The 22,723-nt window shown below is 27.1% G+C and overlaps 1 protein-coding gene across 4 annotated transcripts in view; it reads left to right on the top strand.

Moving 5' to 3' along the window:
• Window positions 1-6,802: 6,802 nt before the first annotated feature.
• LOC100159355 (pyrokinin-1 receptor) overlaps window positions 6,803-22,723 on the top strand; it is a 65,871-nt gene continuing 49,950 nt past the window's right edge. For 3 of the 4 annotated variants that reach the window (XM_008188007.3, XM_016807048.2, XM_029490905.1), the window contains exon 1: window positions 6,803-6,961. The gene's annotated coding sequence lies outside the window, so the exon portion shown is untranslated. The remainder of the gene's footprint in view (window positions 6,962-22,723) is intronic. The other variant, XM_008188009.3, reaches the window with a different exon arrangement.

Raw genomic sequence — 22,723 nt, 5'->3', positions numbered from 1 at the left:
GGCATTAGCAATATACGGTTCGCATGTTCATTATTACAATCACGCTGATTTTTCGGCTAAAATTAAAAATAATAATTAGCCCTAACTTGGGCGATTTTCATTAAATTTTAATATTTTTTTTTTTTTTGAACTATTTTAAAAAATATGATCAACAAAATGGCTATCTTGGAAATTTAATAAATTTATTTTCCTAAAAAAAATGTTTGATAATTTTTGAATTTTTGAAGAAAAAAAACGAATATTATGTTGTTCAATCAGAATTTCCATATTTATTAATGAAAAAAAATTGCATTTAAATATATTGATTTTCCACGGAGATACTAAGGGTGATACGGGACTTCTGGGACATACTGTATATACATATAAATAAATATAACTATTTTGTTAGTGATAGTTATTACTTATTATTAATTGTATCGTTATTACTTATTTTTACTACCGATCACTATTAAATACAATAAGATGTCCTGGAATATTATCTATATTCCATATTAAATTCAGTGGATGGTAATTTATAAACATTAGTTTTTAGTTAATATTTATTAAGTTATTATAGTCTAGTTACCAAAGTCTTAGTTAATATATAGATATAAATGTATAATGATATTATTTTATTACAAATTCGCATGGAAATAAACTTAATAAAGACATAATATTTATTATAATATGTGCATTAATTATTCAAATCGTTAAAATTACCAATTTAAGATTTATAGCTTAGGCAGTAGGCGGGTACAATCGTAATTATATTCGGTTGGTGTATAAGAGAACAAACACAAATATTGCACGCTGGAGAGTGCTGTATCGTCCATTTCAACATATTGCAGAATCGAGCAAGAAACTAGAAAGGATGGTAAATTATTAATGACACATATTCCATTAAGGCTCACTATTTTTATATTTTAAAACACTATAACAATATTGTATTTTATTGCAGTCAATAGAAGTTGACGTAGTTTCACGTCTAGATAAATGTCAAATGATGAAACAATAAATGTTAGGTGCTTATACTGTTATGGTAAATTATGTCTCCAACAAATGTATTTTTTTTTTTTTATGATTCAAAGGTGTAAACTGATCAAATAAATATACAAGCAACTTCTATTATGAGATAGTGCTTTTAAAACACTGTGTTTGAAATTATGGCTTGATAAAAAATAATCTTCAAATGTTATTAAACTAACTGTTGAAATTGAATTTCACTCTTCCTTGAATAATTTAGAGATAAATAATTAATATGAAAAAAACTTATATCGAATAAATAAATAATTATTAATTAATGATTAAAAATATAATGTTGAAAACGCCGGACGTTCTATCGCGTTATAGCCACCTTTATCGTACTGAGCTTTTAAACGTTTTAGTGTCTGAACGGGTACATAATTAAGTATTTAAAGGTACTTGGGTACTTATAATGTGTACTAAGGAGTAACTTCAGAAACAATTATAAATAATTTGATCACGATGACAAATGTATTATTTTAGCTTTTAACTTATAAATATAGTGAACGACGTCTGCAGGTTAGACATAATAACTCTACAAAATAGTTTTATCATAATTCATAATTAATCTTTTAATCCGAGTAACCTGAATTTCATATGTACTCTAGTATGTTTTACATGAAAATATACATGAAGAATAAATTAACTTGGTTGTCACTTATTTAGTTAATATCAAATTATTTAAATTAGTGTTAACGCAATGTCGTATAATGACTTAAGTTTTAGTTGAGGACGTGGAAAACATGTACAGTAGCTCGTATAGACCGAAACCTCTCTTAAATGTTGAATTACCTAGCGGATGGACGACCACCTGCTGTTTTCATTCGCAACGTTTCTCATCTACACCACCAACAAGTTGACCTTGCTAGAAACACGTAAATAACGTTTGTTGTATGGGAACTCAAAAAATCAATATTGGTACGTAATGTTTAATTGAAAATAATTATCTACACTATAGTTTAGAGAAATAATTGGCATTGTTTAATTATATTATTGTAATTGTGACTCGGTCTATATAACGAGTGATCGTGGTTATCGATTGCAATATTGCATTTAGAGTTTAGACATAATTTTAGTTTAAACTTTAAACGTTAAATTGTATACGGGTAATAATTATTGTTTGTGTCCTGTATAACACAATATTACTATACGCAGCAATTCCGTGTTTATAAAAGTTATATTATGAAACAATATTCGATATTATTATAGTATAATAATAACCATTGATAGGCAAACAAAAATTATTCCGATAACATTTTTTTTTTTTAGGTATTTACCTACTGAAATAAATGTAACAAGTAATAACAGTAGGTACTAAAGAAAATTTCACAACTCAATATCTTGTAGTATCTTGCTGTAGAGATTAAAACTTTTTATTTTTATTTTATTTTTTTTAAGTAAGATAATAAACAATCTATTTACGAGGTCATACAATAAACGTATATGATAAAAGCAATAATAATAATACGATGAAAAACATGAGGACAGAAATCACCCACCCATTGATGATTAATATTGATTAATTAAAAATGTTGATAACAATATTAGGTACATAATTAAGGTTATACAATTTTTGAGAATGCAAATTTCAATAGTTTGATACAAAATTAGTGATAGAACGATTATTGACATAATGAAGCCAATGTAGGTATATTTGAATAATTTATTATTAGGATAATTTCATATTATGAAAGAATAGAACACTAGGTATATGGAATGAGTTGTTTTTGCAAAGTGGCAGTGAGGAGAGAAACGAGGGGATTAACTATGGAAGTGAGATCTTAACGGAATGTGAATAGCAATAGTTCGAGATTAGAGTTGGGAGCTTTGTTGGCATTGGAGTTTGTAATATATGCATAAGATGTGATCGGAAGCGTGGGTGATGAGACCGGGAGTGAGATTAAAACTTACAATTAATAATTGCATCTAATTAGTGGCTATTTGGTATACAGAATTTTTTTAGCTAATTCAGTTTCCATTAGGTAATTGTTAAGTATGAAATCTATTATCTATATAGACTGTGGTCTCGAACTCAAATTATCAACGGGCCATATATTAATTATACGTCAAAGCTTCGTGGGAAAAACACGTTTTTTTGTTGCTCATCTTAATACTAAATCGAATATAAACAAAATAAATTAAGACAACATTTATTTCGTCTATTGATTATAATTATTATAATATAACTGTATATAATACTAGGTATTACAAAGATATACATTATACATACCTACTGTTTTTTTGTCAAATAATGATTTACTTTTTATCATCAAAATGTTTGAAGAAATAATAGGCTATAGCCTATAAGCCTATAATTATAATTTTTAATACACCCACCGTGAAATTATAATTAAATATTAAATAATATTAGCTTCAACTTTATATTTTTAGTATTAGGCTTTTTGTATCAAAAACTTTTAGTATCCGCCCACCTTCAATTGGATAATATATATTATAACACTACAGTCTATTGAATTTCACAAGTAGTTTAACCACAACAATAAATGTATTTGCAGTATATAATAATAATATTATTCATGTTTATTATATTTTTTAGGTAGCTAGGCATACATATTGATATTAACAAATTATTCTTTGTAATAACTAATAACGATATAACTTTTATATGATAATATTATTCATTTTATGAAGGTAAAATACAAATTTTAATTTAATATAATATAATATTGTAAATTTATAACAATCCAATAAGCAGTTACACATTAATTATAAAAAAAGGTTTATTAATTTTTCCATATACTGGAGTATATATCTAGTTATTACTTGAAATTTTAATTTTAAAAATACGATTTTTAAATTAATATATATTTTAGTACTTTTATTCAATATTTTAAAACATAATTAACATTCATTTCCGATTCACATTCGTTATTCAAGTTGCTGAACATCAAAAGTACTATTGCTGTAATGAGTAATAGGGTAATCGCTAATATTGTATTTATATAAAAATATAATATCAGTAAATGTAAAGTTGCAAAAATAAACAAAATCAAATTCATGTTAATATTACATGCAAGCTCGATCAGTAAAATTAATTTTTATTACATTATAATATAATATTACATTATGCGGCATAGGTATCGCAATAACCAATGTAAAGCTAATTTTAATTAAAAATCGAAATGTTGGTAACTAAATCCAGATGATTATTGTGTTCGTTTTGAATAGGTACGAGTACACTCTGCATGAGATTATAATTAATAATACGTACTATATTATGTTTAATACTAATTACTGAGAGAGGTTCATTTGACACTAGAGTTAAACTCTGGTTTTTTATCTTGTCAATATCATATTATATATTAATACAAACTATTAACAATATAATATACACAGTCATCGAAATGATTGTTTGCTGCAAACAGATCTCTGGAAATATTGTGCTGTTTTTAATAATAATGTATTGCAAGCATATTTTCAACACTATATTACTATATAGGTACGTGTTTGGGTGTCTTAAAGTATTGTCTATATACTTTTCTATTTTGTATTCATCATAAGAAGTCAGAACTACGTAGTACGTATAAGTGTATAACTATATATATATGCGTTTAACGAAACTTTACTTTCCTTTACACAAAATCAAACAAGTATAGGTAGCTATAAAATCGCAATTTTTTTTTATTTATTTAATAAAGTTAATGCCTTTTGGATTTTTTCAATGCTAGGTACAAGCAAAATATAAAGTATAATAATGACATATAGGTAATAAATATTGTATGCATATAGCATATACAGTATACACATTTAAAGAAAAAAATATTTTATACATATAAGTTATTTATAGCAATAAATAATACAAAAAACATTAGAATACTTGGCCTCGTGTAGGTACAACGGAAGTATTGATTATTATTATTTACTATTGTATATATTTTTTATTATAATATTCTAGTTATACTCATCATTATTGATAGTGGAGCAGTCGTAAAAAGGTTAAATAAAGGTAATATTGGTGCCGAAAGAACTTGGATACTAATTTAGTCGTTCAACTATTCTCGGAGCATCAACTTCAATAATTTCGATCAATCCTCGATGAACTTATTTCCAAATGTTCCAACTGCCATCGTCTAAAGAATTAAGTTTATGAATCTGATCAACTGTCCTATAGTCAGGGTCTGCATTTTTATATAGTCTGCAGTGAGCAGCTTAACTCATAAAACGGTTTTGGACCCGACTGATCCACCTTATGTGTCTATATTGGCAAACAACAGCGCCACATTCAAGAACCGAACGAACCAATAACTGTATCTAGGCATTATAGAGCGCAAGAAGTCAATCCCAGGCGAATCGAAGTTTGTCGAATTTCGTCTAATAAAATCCAGAACACGTAGGTTAACTCTTTACTACAAATATAATCAATAGAGGAGACGAAAATAATTAAGAGAAGAAACAAACGAGATCCGGACTCGGTTATCACGTTGAATACTGAATGCGCTGGTACAATTCCCTTCGATTCTAATTGAGGAAACACAGATAATAGAGCCATAGAGGAAAATATCTTTGTCTTACGCGCTAACAATGACGTAGCAAACCGTCGATTTAATTACTGTTATGTGGGTCTTCGCACTTATATGTTATCGTCCAACTTATGAAGATAATCTTCGTAGAGAATATCTCGATTGGTTTTTCGGTGACATTTTTTTTTTTAATTTCTGCGGAGAGCATAATATACTATATATAGAATTAGAATAGTGTATATACATAACTATTATAATATTTTACACGGACATCAATTTTATTAATTATAAATCGGTGTAAGCTCACAACGCGTTTACTGAAAAACTCTATAAAATATCATAAATAGGTCTCGAAACAATAATATTGTAATGTCACGTTGAAATATTTATGAAATCTAATGAAATTCACGCCGTGTGCACATCATTAGATTTTTAAACTGGTTTTTTTGATTAATCACCGAACCCTAGAATAAAGTAAATTTAAGTTTGAATGAATCGGAGAAATAATTAACATAAAATGTATTTAATTATTCATGTATTATTGTAAAACTAGTTGTACCTATAATCATAAAACATGCATTTTTTACTCTTTTAATTTTGATTTATGTGCTCTTATATATTTTTATAAATTACAATGTCATGTAATACATGTGTACCTACATGATCTGAATATGTTTCGAAAAGTTTTAATATTAAATATTTATATATTGATACCCTAGATTAAAATATTTTTAGAAGGTAGGTAAATGTAAATTGTATATTGTATGATACTATGATATTCAATATAATTGTATACATATAGTAAAAAAAAACATTTACATATTTTATAGTAGAAGATATACTTGGTATGCGTAAGTACATACTTCGATAATAAATCAAAATATTTTTGCCTCAGTCTCGATGAAAAATAATTAAATCCGTACGAGTTGTCCGATTTCCCCGCACGACTCTCGCGGTGCGCGAGACAATATTATTATATCGGACGATTATGATGATGATAATAATACTAATAGGTAGTATTACTATAAACATGATCGTTTTCCACCGCAATCGTATTCGCTTCCCCCAACCTTGTCTGCAGCGCGGTCCACCGGTCAAGGTCGATCCGGAATCCAAAACAGATATTATTATCATTATTGAACTGCACACACTCGGCGATAACAGCAGCTCCGACGACGGTTATTATATAACAACAATAATAATAATAATAATATAATAACGACGAGACAATAACTACAACCGTAATGGTGTCTCCTCCTACCCGTCCGATTCGCGCACGTGGTCTTCGGCGTCGGCCGCGGCTACTATGGTCACCGACCGCTGGTGCAGTTGAGCTTGAGCGCCTCTCGTGTCTTTCGTGTAAGTACAGTATGATTCGCACGCGAGAGTCGTACGGATCGTCGTTCGGCTGTCGTAAGTCTTGTTTCCGACGTGTTCCCTCCTCGTCGTTGCTCTGCCCCAACGAGTGCACTTTACCCGTGAGTACCTCCCATTATTATACGCCATATTATTAGGTATTATCGTACACGGTCGTATTAGGTACCTATATTATTATATACACTGCGATTGTCGATCATTACAATGTTATTAGTATTTTTTTATTTTTTTTAACATCAGTAGCCAGGTAATATTTTGTTACATTACAATATTATTAGTATTTTTTCAACGTTAGAATATCATCAATACAGTTTGGGTATATGCGTTTCAGTCGTACGTGGGGCCCAATCCAGTGGCTCGCCCGGGGGGGCTGGCCAAGGGCCCCACCCTTTGGCTAATGCCATAGTATTTATATTTTTATTTTGTAAAGATTCCCTGACATTGTCATAATGTCATAAAAACTTAATGAAATCTTATATATTAAAAAATGGTAAATGATTGTGTTTAAGCAATAAAATGTATGTACATACCAACTCAAGAAAGGAACAGAAAAACAGTAACTAAATACATTTTTGCCTTTTTTTAAAATCCTTATCAATAAGGCTATAGGCAGTATTGGGGAAGTTACTTTTTTTTGGTATTTCATTAATATTACCTACGAATTACCTTTCAAAATTGTAAAAAAGTTATTCTTGAATTACTTTTTTTTTATTTGGTCAGTTCATATTTTGTTTGGAGTTAAAAAAAACTACCTCGTTACAATCAAAGTTTCTTTTTACATGAAAAACATTACCAAAACTTAAAAGTCTTACTATATTGTCAGTACGTCATAACTAAGTGACGGCTAATGAAAATTTAAGAACAATAATTGTATAACATATTTTATTCTTTGTTTTTATTTAAATATAGTTTAAAAAGCAATGTATTATCCAAATTATCACTTAAAAAAATAGAATTGTCTGTATAATAATTAATAGTTATTACAAAAATATTACCGTTAGTTAATCGTACTTATATGATATATTTATATATAACATATGTAAATTATCAAATTGTTTTTAAAATATATGAAAAAAAATATAGCCATGAGTAACATAGTAACTTTAATAGATATCTAAAAAAAATGTAACTTTAATTACGTATAAATAATTTTAAAATGTCGTTACAGTAACTTGTAACTTAAGTTCAGTTATTCCCCGGAAAAATTGGGTATATGTTTACGTTAACGGTCAACCGAAAACTTTCATTCATATATAAAATATATCTTCATTCGGTGATCACTGTGCAATAACACTATATAATATGTTGTGCATTATATAATATTTATTATAAATATTATAATTATAATACCTATACGGCTATACGCATATTATGTATTAATAAATATAGGTACATTAATTTAATTAAAATGTTTAATGTAATAAATTGAATTATTGAATTAAAGATGCTCAAAATCATTAACAATATAATATTAGTACTAGTTAACATAAGCATGCCTAGACATTTCTGTCGACACACGTTAATACACACACATACATAATATTATATTCATATTCACGCTTAAGTTGTAAAAACTAATTAGAATAAGGTAACCTCTTCTCTATTATCATGATAATTTTAAATATTGAGAGGAGAGTTCGCAGAGTAGTCAAGTGCCTATCATGACTACCCCGTGCACACGCTTATACTAGGTAGTATAAGTATACAATTTATTATACCACTATTACCTACTGGCAAACAATTAATATAAATTGGGTATTTGCCACGAATGTCTTTGAGAGGGCGTTATAGTACTGAATTGAAAATACGTAATATCCGTCATAATATTATTTAATCGCAAATAGATGGTTGAGAACTCTGTAATATGAATTATTATGTTGATTTATTATTTACATCAGGAAGACATTTTGATTGCTGTGGTACAACTAAAAGTTTCGATTTAAATCAAACAAATTTTTGTCTTTGCAAAAGCAGTTAGAAAAATGATATTCACTTAAATATTGTCAAGACAATAGGGTTCATTTTAATGAAAAAGATCTTCCGCGTAGAATAATATTTCTTCGTCCATGATTGAATTGCATATCTTTATATTTATAATTATTTTTTTTTGTTTCCAATTCTATTTATGTTTTTATACTACGTAAGCTATACATAATATTTGTTTTAAATTATTTACAACTCGTCAAATATTTGTTGAATTTAATTCTTAATCAGGTGTCTGCTATGAAATCTGCAAAATATATTTCTTTGAAACTTCCTTATCTGTTTTATTTTTTGATTAAACTACGAAGCACTGTTCATATTTTCATCATTTTTAAAGTTCTTATTTATTTATTACCTATATGGCTATATAGTATAATATGTACCTATTTAGTGTTTTTAAATGATTAAATTCGTTTTGAGAATGAATTAAAGTTTTTCCAGAATGATTGAACATCAATTTTCAATAATACGATAAATATTATGTATTGTATACATTTTAATTCACTTAAAATAAAAAAGCACTACACAATAATAAAATCCATTTTAAATATTAATTTACTAGAGTGCTCATGGCACTAACTAAAAATATCTAGAATTTATCATTTTGGTATAATATCATAGCCTCGTGTTAATTTGAATACATTTTAATTAATATATCAATAGGAATTATTATAAAATAGGAAATATTATGCATTTCAGTTTAACTGTAGTGGCAAAAAATTAAATAACTAATCGTATCTATATACGTTCAAAATTCGAGTATCGTGTACATTTTTTAAATTTACCAAAGCATGTTTGTTATTAATTATACTGTTAAAAATAGTGATTTTCAAAATAATTTTCCCCGTATTATCATGGCGATCCACTTAAAAAAAATTAGGTACCTACCATTTTTATATTTTGAAAATGTATATTTTAGATTCTGAGCTATATTAGTTTTACAATGATGTGAATGTGTGGTATTTGTGTTTTTTAGACTTTTTTTACAGCAAAAAAATAATTTTCTAATGAAACCTTCAAAATTAGCTGTTTCTGGACAAATTGGATCTATTTTGTTGTTTTAAGGGTCAAAAGTAAAAATTCCAGCAAAAGACGAAAATCAACATGAAAAAACAATAAAAAAATTACGAAATAATTACAAACCAAAGCAGTCATCTACAAGAAACATATATTTTTAAAGTTATTCAAAAATGAATATCTGTAAACATGAGATTTCCAACTAAAATATATACTATTAGGTTTAGTACCTCTATCGGGTAGACCCTAGTTAAAATTAATCCATTTCACTATTGTTCTCCATACTGATTTGTGATTTTAGATATTTTAAAAAATAACTCCAAACATACTATACAGCAGAGCAAGATTAAATTTTTTTTAATTTCATATTTTTTATAGTAAAATTCAGAAAAATAATACAACACTATGTCACTATCCTATGGGTGACGAAGTGTGGGGTAAAGTGAAAGTTTAATATAAAGCGTAATTCTTTTTTGGCATAACTATCTCACTCAGGTTTAGTAATATTACTGAATAATTATTATTCTAAGAGTCCAGATCGATTAATTGTTTATTTTTAAATATTTTCATGGCTTTTCAGCGAACTTATTATTGTTTCAAGCCATATTAATTATTCAAATATATGCGTCCATAGTAAATACACATTTTCGCCATTGGAAATCGTATTGTGATGATATCGATATTCTTTCCATGGTGGTGGTAATAATATCATAAACCTATAATACATACATATTTATGCGGGATCCAGATAATTTTCTTAACACTATGCCAGTACTTGTGAATAAATATTATAGAAAATGTGTTATTCTAAAAACTATTTAATTCAGTAATTTTTCCAATTTTCCGAGAAAAATATGGTTATTTTAATTTTCGGAAATGTATATAATATTAATTACAGTGGTAATTGGCAACCTTCGCATAATAAGAACGATAGTATTATGATACAAAAAATATAGTTTTTTTTTGTCATCATGTAAAAATATAAAATTTAACATGGTTTAAATACCAATTTTGGGGCGGCGGCTCCGGACCCAACGGGCAATAGAGTTGTTTTAAATTCATTGGCTTTTTAAAACTATTTTTAAAATTGATATTCAGTAATGTTATGGTCGTTTAATAATTTTTATATAATTAACTAGACAAAAAACCTAAAAACGTACGCCCGTAGAAATGTGCATATCATCTTTATAAATAATAATATTGCTCTCAATCAATGAATCGATTGTTTTTATAATACTCAATAGTCAATACAGTTAAGGCTGTTAATGCCGGCTATAGCTATAACAATAGTCTATAAATATATAAAATTAAATCAGAAATAATGATTATAAAAGAATATATTATTTTTATATGATTTAATATAAAATTATTTTAATATTTCGAGGAAATTGACACGTTTCTTGTATAAAAAAGATGTATGTAGGAAAATGGAAAATACATTTCTTTATTTTAGAGGAAATTTTACATGAAAATGGACCAACCTCGTGAGTGTAGGTAGTGCCAGACTGACAGAAAAACGGACAATTTAAATATGACACCAAAGGTTTCTTTTAATAATTTACAACTTTATATCACAGCTTTTAGATTCTGAACGCTTCGACGAATGTCAATAAATTTTATAATGAAGTATATGGTTTTTCTTTTTTTGTATCTGTCATCACCTTCCGGAGCAGATAAATTGCTTCTATCATTAACTTTGATAGTAGTTCCTGGTAGCAAATCGGAATAAGTTGGTAAATTGGGAATTAAAAAGTAAATAAGTGCAGAGTTTTTTTTATAACGCACTATTTAAAAAATACGTACGAACCGTTTTTTTGTTAAAGTGTAAAATGTTTAAAAGCTGAAATGTTGATAAAATATGCATATAATTCACGAAAATATGTTCATTATTTTTCAGTACAATGTATAACATTTTCAATTCTACTACCAAAGGATTTAAAATGTAATACAAGATTCATCCTAAGATATTCATATAGAAATCTAAAAATATCATAAATACAAAAGCACAATAATTTAAAAAATTTCAAACGAAAAAAAAACAATTTTTGTTATTTTTTCTAATTAAAAAAAAATATTTTTCGTTAGGGAAATGAAATTTTAAACTTTTCGGGTATATTATTATTTGCTATTCAACATTACATTTTCAAAATATTTATATACATTTAATTAGTTTTATCATTTAAATAATAAGTAAAAATAAATTCAAATTTAAATTATTTATATAACATATCCAGGTCTATGGTTCGTCGGTATTGTTTCAGAAGTTAAAAACCGCTTGTAATATTATATAATCATAATTACTGTTTGACCTACCACAATGTGCCTTCACCCGACATAAAATATACATCAAAGCGACGAGTTTCCCTAATTTTATTTTTTATATGAGAGGAAGTCAAATTAAATTAAATGGTATCATTTCAGTAAAGAGCCTATGAAATACATTTTTATTGGGTAGAAATGTACTAAAGAGTGGCAATTTAAAATAAGCACCCATAAATATTCCAATGCACTGATTGTAATTATTGTTTACACTACTAACCTAGCTATTAATAAATAATATACTGTGTGTGTTATTGTGTTATTGGGCCAACCACCCAATTTTTTTGAATTTTTGCTACTATTAAGTCGTTGTCTTCTTTTATTAATTTGTTTGATATTTCTAATAATGTTTTATAATTAAAAATTTGTATACACATTTTATGAAGTATATTTTTCGGTTTTATCTTATTAGTATTTGTAAATTAGTTTGTTAAAAAAATTAGAATCATAGTTCTTAATTTCAATAAGACTTGATGCATTTTTTTGGAATTAATAGTGAATTTTAAGACTTTTAGTGCATTGAATCGCAGCCCTATCTATAATAGTTTTAATTTTTACCGGGTGTTATGTATATACCTACGTCCTACACGGCTACACATAGGTATTGGAACTCTTTAACCATAATATTTACATTTTTATAGGTACATAGAAATATTTATGCTATTGATATTTACCGTCTGTGTGTCATGTTGATTTTATAATATCTGTTGTATACCTTTGTATATATCATACCACTATTCAGATTTACGATCATTCAATCACCGAAAAATAGTTGCCAATTAAATATAATATTTGAGTTATCTACGTCGTAGATACAGATTGAGACTTCATTTTTAAAGATAAGCATTGTTTTTCTCGGAAATTCTTTATTTCTTAGAAGTTTTTTTTTTATTATAATAATTATTATAGAAGTGATTATGCGAAACAACATTTATGAAAAATAGTTATATTCGTTAATATATTTATCATGATAACTTTTTAAATTTATATTTTATATTTTTTATTTACTTTTTACTTTTATATTTTTTTGGATGTCAATATCAAGTTAGTTTTATACTTTTATTGCTTGATTATTAAAAAAAATATAGCTTTAAGTTCCTAATTTCATCTTGCTTAAACATATTATAGTTGCTTGACAATCTTTCTGATTTAAATTTAGTTATTTCACAGAATTTGGAATTACCAATGAACTATTAATTTCTATAAATTAAATTAAATATTGTAATTTGGATGTAATATTATATATAAAAATTAAAATATCTTGTAGGTTATTATATAGATCATTTTTCATTCACTCATGTGCAGAATATAGTGGCGTGATTGCGTGAATGCATTGTATAATCGATATTAATATTTTGAAAGTATAATATTAAAATCAATACTATAGGTAAATAATTGTTAATCAATGTATTACAAACAAAATAATTCTAAATCGTACATTAAAATAATTATATTTTCTTCAGCATATTTTCAACGGTCGTCAGTGAATTATATATTTTTGACTGAATATGACGTAACTATATTGAGAAAATCAAATATTATCTTTTTGGAGTTAACTAGACCTTATTATATACAACGTTAAAATAGGATAATATGAAAATTTCCAAACACTCCTGAAAGTCGTCATTAAAAAAAAAAATTCATAGTGGCTACTAAATTTGATGACATAATATTATTGTGAAACAAAATATTAACGTTCCGTATGAATCAAATAACACCACGTTACATAATTGTATTAATACATTTTCACGTTTGCGATTATTTTCACATATTAAAATAAATGATTTTTAGTGATCAAACTAATTTCCTGAGTTTTAAAATCATTGAGATATAGCAATAGCATAATATAGCAGCTTAAATGCTATATGTTTTCTTACCTATTTTTTCTATTTACTCGATTTAACGCATGTGATTGGCGTATTTTGTTGCCATTGGCAAATATTTTGGCAAAATGTTATAAAAAATGAATGATATGAAAACATTAATTTTATTATAATTCCAAAACATATTTACTAAACAAATATAATTTTAGCCATTGCACACTATAACAATATATTCACTAGAAATAGTTAAATACAATTTTGATCATTGCGTATAGGTACCTATTTAAATGGTTTGAAGTTAAGTTTGTGCATTGAAAATGTGTTTAACTTAATATGGTTTTTAAATTACAAGTATAATAAATAATTTATTATTTTATTAGAAATAATAGCTGCCAAAATATTTTGACTAATCCATAATATTGTCATCTATATATTAAGTTATGCAGTAAATTCTAAAATAATTAGGACGCTTTGATAGTTGGTTTAAAATATTACAATCACTTCACACTTGAGGTAGGTATTAATTTTTCTTCGTTTTAAATGTAATTAAAATATAGACGTAATAAAATTATGTTAATAAGTCAACGCAATACAAATATATAGGTGTATTATATTATGCAATTAATATAAGTCATAATAATAAATCTAGTTAGTACATATGTTTGTGCGTGTCACTAATTTCACACCGCTGTAGGCTGTTATCATATAAAAATGACTATATTATAATTAATTATTTTGCACGCAAAAATTAATATTAGTTACGACTTGTTCCATCAGCTATTAATCGTAACGTTATAATTTATGTGTTATTACTTATTTATGCGTTCTCCTTGTGGATTGCATTCATCAAATATTTTTGGCAATTTATTTTTGGCGTAACATTATTAAGTACCTACCAATGTACCTATAGATAACGGACGAACCAAGTGACCACACTGTCTGTTATAAATAACAATATTATAAATTATAATACTGTTATACCATTCAAGGTTTTATTGTTATTATGATATGTTTAACCGGTCAATTAAACTTTTATCGTCGATTAAACCACTCGATGAGGTGGTGAGAGGACACATTTTTTTTACAACTCTATAGTTTTATACACACTCGTGATAAAATATATATTTGTGGGTACGTATTAAAATTAAAAAATTATATGGAGATCATAAATCTTACGGCTTTTGATAATTTTTTAATAATAAATTACGATATTTTTTTTTTACCAACTACCTGTAAATAATTACTTTTCGTCGCGAGTATTTACTCATCACTGCAGTGCGTCAACGATATATGCGCAACGATATTAAGACTCCAATAGTAATGGTGCCAATTTTTAAATCTTGTACACCGATTTCGAGGTTTGCGACGACAACTCACGGTCGTCTAGATCTAACATAATGTTTAGACAGTTATTAAAATAAATAGTCTATAAAAAAAATCTTCTTTGAAATCACTTAAATAACTAAAAAATTTAATTTACATATTAAAAAAAAATTTAATTTAATTTAAAATGTTTTTTTTTTATTGGATTTCTTAATCTTTAAAAAAAAAAAATACTCGTCCGTGGAATACTAAAAGTTCAAACTGATAATGTGAGGACGATCGTTAGATCTACTTAATCGTCGTGCCCCGTTTCAGCATGTAATTAAACAGTCTGAGCACTGCAGTATACATGTATATGAAAACAAATCGTAGTATAATAATGAATGGAAAAGTTTATTATTTACAGCTGTGTATACTTACTGTAAAAAAGTTACCCGAACGTGCGAACAAACTTGGAATAAATGAAACGAAAACATAAAATAATAACATATATATTGTGATATACGTTCAGCTGTGATGTACATATGCAGAAACAAAATTAGTTTAGTACATTTGTGTAATAATTTTATACGTATAATAAGGTTTTCCGAAACAAAACAAAACGAAAAAAAAATCTCCGTTCCACGAGAAAATGACGGTTTTTTTTTTATAGGTTTCTTTCTCACCGAAACAATGAATTATTCATAATAATACGATGAAATTATGAATTAAATTTAAAGTAACAACCACAATATAGCAACCACATGTAACCACTATAACTTAAATTCAAACTCTGTGCGGTTTGTTAACAGCTTGCACGTTACCTACCTACTAAATGTAACAACCGCGTGTAAGATGTGTCCCGAGAATATCAGTCGGGATAATGTTATGTTTCCAAGTCGTTCATCACTCCGAATTATTATTATTCGCATATAATATGTAATATTATGTATTAAGGTGCACATCCAGAGTCTAATCTCCTTGTTTGACAATTCGTTATTATTTTTTTATTGCCCCCTCGTACCGAATCCACGTGGGCACGAGATAGCGATAAAATAAAATACATAAAAAGTGTTTTAACTTTATTGTTGTTTTCACAAAACACCCGAATTTATATACAAGATCGCCAAAACATGTTGCAAGTAGATATACTATAGGTACATAGGTATACCTACTATAAGCCCAACTATTATGTCAAGTGACATAGAAAAAAGTGTGACATAATCTAGATATTAGATTTATTTATATTGGTTATATAGCGTAATGTCAGTTCATTAAAAATGGTTGAATATTTGTCGGGTCGAAAAACCACTGTGCGTGTGTGACGTCACGACCGTCAAATCGAGTTCATTGTGTCAATTATTTTGTGTCGTAAATTACTCACCTCGTGTTTATTATTTATAATATTCTAGTGTGGAAAAACTGTAAAAAACAATTTCGGTAGAAATACATTATTTTTTTATCACACAAGCCGCAGGCAATTTGATGATTCAAAACAGCCCTTCACCGTAATTACGCCAACTGATAGTCACCAAATAGATACGGTCTGAGGGTCACCACACACGTGACGGCCAATTATCTTATGCAGTTAAAATATTATTATGTCAAACTTGCCAGCTTAAAACGACAATTTTTACGAATTAAACATTATTTTCATCATAGTACAATATTACTTTATTTTAAAACAAATAACGGGCATTTAATTCTACATAATATTATTGTTGTTATGTTACTATAATGTAAGCCTACGTACATATATACCTACGGATAGCGAAACTTTCACATGATGCGATCAGACGATGATGATGTGCCTATAAAATAAATCACTAGGCATCGTGCGCTAAACCGGCTCTGTGGGCCATGAAGTCAAACATCTATAGTCAATATCTATTACTTACCTATTTCATTGAATAAAACGATATTAAAATAATAGAGCCGTTGTTGTGCCAATACCTATGTTTAGAATTGAACGTGCTTTAATCTGTGAGACATAATATTATTGTTTTAGTCGTATGTGAATGGGTCCATATAATGGTATGATACGTCATAATGTTATACATCCGAGTCTTGAATATTGATAACTCGAAAACCTCGAAAACTCGAACTCGTCCCTTGAAGTGTTTGTAAGTCGTGTTTGAGGTATACGACTCGAAAAATAAAATAAATCGAATTCATTTTTATTCCCCTTGAGATTCGAGTTATCGAGACTCGACCGTACGTGTATATTATATAATATGCGAAATGGACATACCAAACATTCTTCTAAGGTTTTTTTTAAACAATTTATTTATTTGTGAGGATGTTTAAATGTACCCGAACGTGATGCATTTCGGGTCAGTGTTTATCCAAACTCTCGCCGACCAAAGTTTCAATACAAAAAAAAGGAAAAGATTACCGTCTAATAATCTCAAGTTATTTGAAGTATACAGGTATTTTATGATCTTGGTTTGAGAGTAATAAGTAATATTATATATTAATACTTATTATTTTAATAAGTAATATGTAGATTTTTGTTATTATATTACATTTTAAAGCAATAAAATATTGAGATATTCGCATACATGTTTTAAACAAATATCCAAACAAATATTGTGGGACTAGGATAACTTTTAAATGAGCTAAGCCCACAGGGCCCCACCCCTCACTCGGGCCCTCAGAGCCGTCTGATTTCTGAAGATGACACAATAGTTTAAAAAATGATTTAACGAATGATATGACATATTTATACAAAACAAAATATCATCCATGATCCAACTCTACGAGATAGGTACTCATCAACAATTTAAATAAGTTTATTATTTGAACATAATTATATAGTATTGTTGTTTGTACATACATTTAACACGTTTTATTGGATAGTAAGGAAATTAATTATCTTATGATAAATATAATTGTACCTGTTTCGTAGAGTAATATTATTCTATTTAAAATTTAATAATATGTACTTAACTATTTAGGTAGTATAGCAGTATATGTACTATGCTAAAGTGGTATATGAATAACATATTGTAGCAACGTTTATTAGAATACACGTGGTTTTATTTATTTATTTTAAAGTTTGGATTATCAGCTAAACTTTAAATAATAAAAATATTTGTTCGTTATCATGTGCAATGTGCATAATAACTATTATATAGTTCAGTAATATTTCAACGGTTCTATCATTATGTTCTAAAACTTATACTTTTGAACATTTGATAATACAATATCCGTGCCCGTAGGTACAATAAACCCGCAACACATTCTAAGTAGGGAAATGTTCTTTTGTGTAAACTTCGCTCTTCAAAAATGTCACAAAATTGTTTTGTGGTTGTATCCTTATGCGGGAACAGTATGGCCGAGGGTGATTATGCGGCGCGGCGGCAGTGTTGTCAAGCTCCGTCGTCAGTTAAAACTTAGAACCGTGTGCTCCCTAAAGCAGCAGGCAAAAGAAAACCACTGCATTTGATTTTCCCAGCAATACAATTACTGTTCAATTTCTGTACAGATTTACTGTTGAGAAAATAAATCAATGGTGATAAAAACTAAAAAAAGAATGTAGTTCCGTATGGCAGTAAGATAATTATGGTGGATCACAATAATTAATACTAGATACCAATACAAATGTAGGTATATAGGTATGTAAAATCATGTTTCGTGTAGGTACGTTTTTCATTTTATTTTTTATAACCAATCTAAATTGTAATATTTTTTTAAAAGTTTCCACAGCATTGTTTTTAATCATGTTTCCTTTATAAAAAAAAAAAAGATCAATAATAATAAATTACATATTATAAATGTATTAGGTACAACATATCTACAGCGTTATTTATTTTTCCCATCGTCACAACAACTACCTACCTACATCAAGAAAACCTTCGCTTTAACTAATGTTATAACTTATTAGAAGATATTATTGATGTATCAACAAATTTAGATGATATAAATTGTAATTATACAATTTATTAAAATTGTTCTTGTTTAATTTTGTGGATTACTTTATAAAATAAACCCTTATTTTTAAATGGAAACACACCGTGATACTATCATAGATATAAAATAGTATACTTTAGAAGTTTCAAGTACCCACGAATAATATTATACAATCACAACAAAATAACTAAAATAATTATTCTAGGTTTTTTAATATGTAATTTTGTTCAAATTTGAACTTAAAATGACTATAAAAATAAATTGTGTTTATGTATTTTTTAGATTTTTTGGTAACAGAATTAACTATTTACGTGAAATCTTGTTATAAATTTTCAATCCTTAGATATAAAAGTTATATATAACATTTTATAAATTTTTAACTACAAAATAATTATTCAATTTTAAATTTGATAAATTTTTTCAAAATTCCATCTTTAAATGCTTATAAAAAAAATTGTACCTATGTATTTTTAATATTTTTCAACTGCTATTGTAACAATATATCTTCAGGAGCCTTAAATTAAATTTTTACACTTTTTGGCCCAACAGATAAAACTTTATTGATATTTATAGATAAAAAAGAATAAAAAAATAGAAATATGAAATTGTCCGTAAACAGCTCAAAATAAGTCAAAATATTTTGGAAATTTTATCAAGTATAAAAATTGATAAAATAAACCTTCAGTGAAATTTTCATGTATCTACAGTTATTCATTTTTGAATTACAACAAAATAAGAAAATCGCTACATGAGAAATCGAATGAATATCTAATGTTGTAAAAATTTGAATTTCAAACGCTCATAAAAATTTAATTTGACTTTCTTATAGACATTTTTTTTTTTTTGATAAAGGTAGATAATCTTATAAGGAATCTTATATTACATTTGAAAGTTTTAGATTTAAAAAGAAACATTTTTACGAATTCTTAACTCAAAATAATTTGCTAATCTTCGTGATTTTTCCATATTTTGTCAATATTTGAACTTTAAATGCTAATAAAAAAAAACTATGACTAAGGATTTTTTATATTTTAATATAGTAGGAGCCTTGTATTAAATTTTCAAGTATTTTTACTCAACAAATAATGTTTTATTGACATTCATAGAAAAAAAAACTAATAAAATTGGAAACTGAAAATGTCCCCAAATCAAATCAAAATATTTTTAAAATTTCATCATTCATAGAAAATGGAAATATAAACAACCAGTGGAAATTTCATGTATCTACGGTCATTCATTTAAAAATTACACCAAAAACCAAAGTCGATTTTGTGAAAAATCAATTTTGCGTAAAAATTCCCGTTTTTTCTTAATTTTTCTTTTGTTTTTCACGAAGCTTTTTAAAACTAGTGGGAAATTTTTACTTTTGACCCCCCAAAATATCAACTAGATTCACTTTCCTATCAGAAAAGATACTGTTGAAGAAAATTTAAGTACTTTTACTGTTCTAAGAGGTAATGACAGACACAAAAAAAAATAAAAAAACACACATCAATGTAAAATCAATATATTTATCGTTCACTCAGAATCTAAAATTACGGATAAAAGACTTTTTTCGAAATATTTTGCACTTTTTCGGGTCGTTGAACAAACTAACTATACTGTTCAATATCGTCATCGATCATAAAACGACCTATACAGTAGATAACGATAGCTATTTTCCCTTCGGTTTGGACGGATCAAGGTAATAACAGGTTATCAAACTATAATTTTACCATCAATCAATAAATTATCGTTTGTGTTGTTTGTGCTAGCGATTTCATATTGTGTTTATATGTGCGTAATGTATAAAACTTATACATATTATAACGTAAACCCATTTTGTAAAATCACACGCTCGATGGACACTGCAGATCCAAAGGTCTACATTGGATAAAAAAAAATATATATACCAATCCTACTTTATTTGAAATAGAAATATTGGACGTTTAATGTTGGGCTGGATGGTACCTATTGCTGTTTTGAGTTTTAAACCGTCGTGGAGCGTGAATTTGGATAACTACCAAGGTGTATGGCTGACAAGACGGAAAGTGATGGACTGGAAGGCTATTATTATGATATGGATTTGAGTTGGTTTGGCACAGTCCCATATTTGAATTGTATGAGCCCATATGGAAAAATAAAAAATACTTCACGTAGTGTGTACTTGTTAACAGCATATTATGTGGGGAGCTTATTATAAGTTTCATCTTACTTTTTACCCACCACACACCTTCTAAAAATATAGAATTTATGTGATTCAGCTATGCTGAAAAATTGTAAATTATGTGTTCATTGATACAAGAATCTTACAAAGTAAAAATCAGTCGGAGCGGAATGTTCATCTTTTTTAGCATTATATGCTCTCAATTTTTTTCTTTCATTATTGTTGAATCGACATATATTTTTCGTTATAGATACAAAAGCATATTATTAAAATGAAAACATTTTTATTTTTTAATTTAATATTTTGTCAAATTGCTTCTTAGCATTAAAGTACTTATATAAAATAAAAATCGTAAAACTCATTTTCCTGGTCGTAAATCGTTATCGCACGTATAGTCACACTTTCGGGGGACGGTTGTCGGTTACTACAAGAGGAAATCCCCAACCTTGACAGTATAATATGATTCACGGAGTACACGAATAACCTTGGTCGTGAAAACAACATCTCTTCATTGCAGGACTTTAGAGTTAAATTGTATATGCTAATGTAGGTATCATTGTTATTGAATGAACGCTAACAATAAAATTATGAATAAGTAAATAAGTGCCTATACCTCCTAAACAATTTCGATTTATCGTGAACTACTCTTTAATCAAAGACATTTGCCACCGTATTCTTACCTATATAAACTTTAAACTATAACTACAAACTCTAACTATAAACAAATGATTTTAAAAATGTGATTAAATTTAATTATTTTGAATGCCCATAATGTGAAATTAAATTTAATAAAATATTTGAATGGATATATACTTTATAAGAGATCGTTAGTGTGGACACGTTGTATTTATATTACAATTACCTGATACAATATTGCATCATAATTATATTATAGTGAACAATGTAATGATTATTTTAAATAAAACATTTTCACAATAATATATTGATTGTGACGTTACTATAATTATCAAAAAGTATTTTAAAGTTTAAGTTAGGAGGTAAGATTGAGTTAGAAAAAAATAATCATAAGTAGAGTTTTAAATATAATTTAAAATTTAAAATCGCTTCTAAAGTTGTATTCAAAAGTTTGTCAGTCACGAAAGAGAAGTTTTCGTAAAACGTATTTTACCAAAAAAAAAAAAAAATGTTTAACTCTTTCTTTTTGAGTTTTATATATAGATAACCAATTTAATATGTTACTGGAATTTCTTTATCATAGCGTTGAGGAGAAATGATTAATAATGTTATAATGGTTTGACGTTTGACTGGAAAACGATTGAACTTCAGCGCTTTGAATTTAAAACTATATCATATATAGACGGATACTTAAAATTGTATGTTATATTATAAAAGATAAAAAT

The sequence above is a fragment of the Acyrthosiphon pisum genome, chromosome A2 (genome assembly GCF_005508785.2).
Source record: "Acyrthosiphon pisum isolate AL4f chromosome A2, pea_aphid_22Mar2018_4r6ur, whole genome shotgun sequence".
NCBI lineage: Eukaryota > Metazoa > Arthropoda > Insecta > Hemiptera > Aphididae > Acyrthosiphon > Acyrthosiphon pisum.
Note: the sequence above shows the minus strand (reverse complement) of the source record. Positions and strands in the feature narration are given on the sequence as shown.